The sequence below is a fragment of the Anser brachyrhynchus genome, assembly GCF_964034855.1.
Source record: "Anser brachyrhynchus genome assembly, contig: SCAFFOLD_199, whole genome shotgun sequence".
Taxonomy (NCBI): Eukaryota; Metazoa; Chordata; class Aves; order Anseriformes; family Anatidae; genus Anser; species Anser brachyrhynchus.
In genome coordinates, this window is record NW_027663815.1 from 133324 (window position 1) to 137427 (window position 4104).

Sequence of the window (4104 nt, forward strand, 5' to 3'; positions counted from 1 at the left end):
ACTCCCGGCACCGCATCCCCAGTGGTGCCAGTGCACTCTCTGGGCTCACTGCAGTGCATCCCCAGTGGTGCCAGTGCACTCTCTTGACTCACTGCACTGCATCCCCATTGGTGCCAGTGTACTCACTGGACTCACTGCACTGCATTCCCCAGTGGTGCTAGTGCACTCTCTGGACTTGTTGTCGACGGAGGGAAGACACAAACGCTCAATATGAGTGTTAAGTATGCTTCAGCTTTAATGGATAGCTCAATTGTCTTTTATCGTGTACAGGATAATTAGCTCATACATATTGCAAAAGCCAAGCTCCTTATTGGTAAGCGTCATCTACTGCCCTATCTGTTAGTTCCGCATTCTTCTATCCGCTAGTTCCCCTTTCTAATCTAACTATAACTCCCAGGGCAGTATGCCCTCTACTATCATTGTTTCTAATTGCCTGGGATTTCTCACAAGAGTTCCCAGACAAGCTGCCTGGGATTTCTCACAAGAGTTCCCAGACAAGCCTTGCGTACGTGCCTTTGCTCTTGTTTTTCTAGACCAGCTGGGTGCGGTAATCCGCCATTTCCTTATCTTGCAGCTGCATGATATCAATGTGATTACGCGCAGCGAGCCAGTCCTCAACAATTCCCCCGTTTTTATTTTGAACCAAAAGCTTTCTATAGATTTTTCTATCAATCACCGCACACACTGCAATAAGCAAGGTACAATAAGCAACAGGGTCAAAAATCTCATGCAGAACTACGATTGTAAAGTAGTGTGCCTACTAGAATCTACATCAGTCAACAAGCCACTAAGCGCTAGGAATGTTGCTTCGCAGCGATACTGCTTCTTACTCGCACAGCACAATCACACAATCACACAATCACGCAGAGAGGCCTCTTGCACTTCTCATTCATACCACAAGACAATATCACTGAAAATAATTTGTGTGCAGCTTCAGGAGGTCCTTGTCTGCTCCCGTGGTGAGCGGCTGAGAGTGGAGACCCCTCCGAGGAAAAAATGCTCGGGGTGCACCTAGGGGCGTCCGTTCCACAGTCGATCCCACAGCCGAGCAGAGCGGCTCCTGGCGCAAGGAAGGATGCTATTATAGTTTGTATAATGACAGCAAAGAGATGCATTGCAATAAGGAGCACGTGTGGCATTGACCCCTTTTTTTTTTTTTTTTTTTTTTTTTTTTTTTTTTTTTTTTTTTCTTTTTCGAGCAATTACACCTTACACATGCTATTACTGTTGCTAGAAAAACCCTACTAGTTAACTGCTCGAGCCTTTTTATTAGGCAACTAAATACTACTCGCGCCGCTACTATAATTAGGACAATTATTAGCAGTAAGCGTAGCCCTTCTTTTATCAGACCCAATATCCAACCCCCCATGTTCCCAAACCAATTTGCAAACAGTCTATCAAGCCAATTATCTTGGACCACTATCTTCTTGGTGTGGTCTCTCAGCCATTTCAGTTGCTCGTGGATTGACTCGCCATGGTCCGAGAGATTAAAACAGCACATTCCTTCGAGCTCTTCACACCCGTGGCCCTGTGCCAGCAGTAGAAAATCAATCGCCGCTCTGTTCTGTAACACAGCGTGTCGCAAGCTGTCCAGGTCCTGGGCCATTTCTGTGAGCATCTGCGTAGTCACATTTAATGTTTTCACCACTGTACTTCAAATCTACATTTTACAAAGTGACCAGCAAGTGTGCCACATTAACTGACCAACCTCTGAGATTTTACCTTTCATACCAGTGTCTTCTTGGGCTCTTTTAATTAAACACGTTTCTCATTCAAGTGAATTGAAATGCTTCAGTTGGTTTTATTCTCAGGAGCCTCATAAAAAACAAAGATATTGCACCCTCTTTGTTCAGTCATTCAATGTTCGTCTCTTTCACAGCAAATAATTACTTCATTGAAGTTAAAACTTCCAAACATAACTTACTAATAGTCTCCAATTTCAGCTCAGATCACTCGTTGAAAATACTCTGCTAAATACAGATAACTTACAATAACTTTAACAGTTAATTGTCCATAACAAACACCATGGTTTTTCTCCAGACCAATGTTCAAATTTTAAGACCACCCTTTAATATTTCTATGTACAGGTGAAAAACAGTCTTCAATTTTCTAGTCTTGTTTTAAATATAAAAGTTGGAAGGGACATTCAAGTTTCAAGTCTCCACACTGAACTTAAAAAAAAAAAAAAATCATGTGGAGGTAAACAAACCAAGTTGTATACTCCAGGAGGTAGAGGCCTTCAATTTGTGTTCATATATACATATGCACAGAATTCAGTGTTCCAACAGAAAAAGAATTAGCCAAAAAGTAATAAAAGTTATTTACTACTGTGACATTTCAAGACTTCCACAGCTTTGCCTAAAGACACAAACACAATTAACATAATTCCCTATGTGCTTTTTTTTTTTTTTTTTTTTTTTTTTTTTTTTTCTTTCCTTTTTTTTTTTTTTCTCTCAACTGTCCAGTGCAGGAAAAAATTCTCACAAAATTTCACAGACCTAAAATGTGCAAGCTAGTTTCTCTCTCTCCCTTTTTTTTTTTTTTTTTTTTTTTTTTTTTTTTTTTTTTCAAATGTCACATTTGCTTGTTTTACAGCCCAACAAGCTAGTTTCCCTAGACTAGCCATAGCATGAGCCACAGCCACTCCAGGCACAAGTGCCGCTGAAAAGAACCTTTCAGCAGGACCCCAGAGTTCGACCTGGTTATCGCAGTCACTCCCCAAAGTTTTTGAGACTGCGTCTCGTCCGTCGTTTCCATTGTTGAGTAATGTTTCGCAATTCTTGACTGTGTAGGTCAGGGGCAAACAAAGTCAAGCGTCCCAAATAGCATGGCCCCCCGTGCGCATTTGCTGGGATTCCCTGCCAGGCTCGATCTCCACAGATCAGGAATATACCAGGTGGTAAGGCCTTAGCAGTTTGCCTTGGCCATGTGCTTGACTTGTTCCCGTATGCCCCCATGGTGGTGTTGGTGGTGTCGTTGTACCCGCAATAGCTGCTATTAGCTTCGAACCCCCTTGTGTGAGAGGTCACATTAGTCCATTGAGTCATATTTTGTTTTCCTTTATTCCACATAAAGCACGTCTGTGTCCAGTTATTACTGGTGTTCCCTACCGCCACTGATCCCAACAAATCCAGTTCCTGGGGATCCCATGGCAAGCTCGTGTTCAGAGCCACTAGCGCCGCCACAACGGCGTCGGAGAGGTTGGACGAAAGATCGAACAAATCAGTACTTGCGGAATATGGTGCTAACAGTTGTTTCAGCTCCTCCTTGTTCCCTATTGGGACCCCGAACAAACAGGTGCGGAAGGGATCAGTCGCTTTGGCAAGAGACAGGCAGAATTGAGCCAATCGAGTTCCCTTCGGTATATGTAGCGGAGGGAACATGGCTGATACCATAATTTGTATCTCCCCAGTAAAGTCCTTATCAATAAGTCCTGTTAACACTAAAGCCCCATTTAATGTCGCCGATGACCTTCCAATCAGAAGTGCTCCAACAGGCTCATTATTAATTTTTACAGGTCCCATAACGCCTGTTTTCACCCCAACAGGCTTATTGTCCATCAAAGTCACATTTACTGCGGTTGCCAAGTCCAATCCCCAGGCTCCCTCTGGTGGCTGGTTGGAGGTGAAAGGATTCGTCTCGGTTGGAGTCTCCGCAGCTGCCGCCGCTGTTGAGGGGAAAGCCGCTTTTTGTGTCATCGCGGGGCGGCGGTTCCCGCTGGTCTTCCCGTTTCCCTGGGTCTTCCGCCGGCAAGCGGTTTCATTATGCGTATCAGATCGGCAAGAGGGACACCACACATTAGCCGTCCCACATTGCCTCTTTATATGACCCGCGATGCCACACCGATAGCAGCGTAGTGCAGGTCTTCTCGACGAGTGAGGTCCTTTTCCACTTTGCAGGGGGGCAAGGGCGGCGAATACCTGCGACTGACTAGCCTGCAGTCCCTGAGTAATACTTTCCCCTACCTTTCGAATAGCGTCAACCAATAGCGCTTGCGAGCCTATCGGTATCCGCGACAATCGATCAAGAGCCTCTTCTATAGTCCAGGTACTGGGCAGCGTATTTAGAACATTTCGAGAGGTTTGATTACAATTTTGAAGGGCG

The 4104-nt window shown here is 44.6% G+C and overlaps 1 long non-coding RNA gene across 1 annotated transcript; it reads right to left on the minus strand.

The window, feature by feature from the left end:
- Positions 1-211: 211 nt before the first annotated feature.
- On the minus strand, positions 212-3254 carry LOC308186790. The gene is made up of 2 exons (XR_013944298.1): positions 469-3254; positions 212-433 (listed from the first exon to the last, which is right to left on the minus strand). It is a non-coding gene; the product is annotated as an uncharacterized lncRNA (long non-coding RNA).
- Positions 3255-4104: the final 850 nt, after the last annotated feature.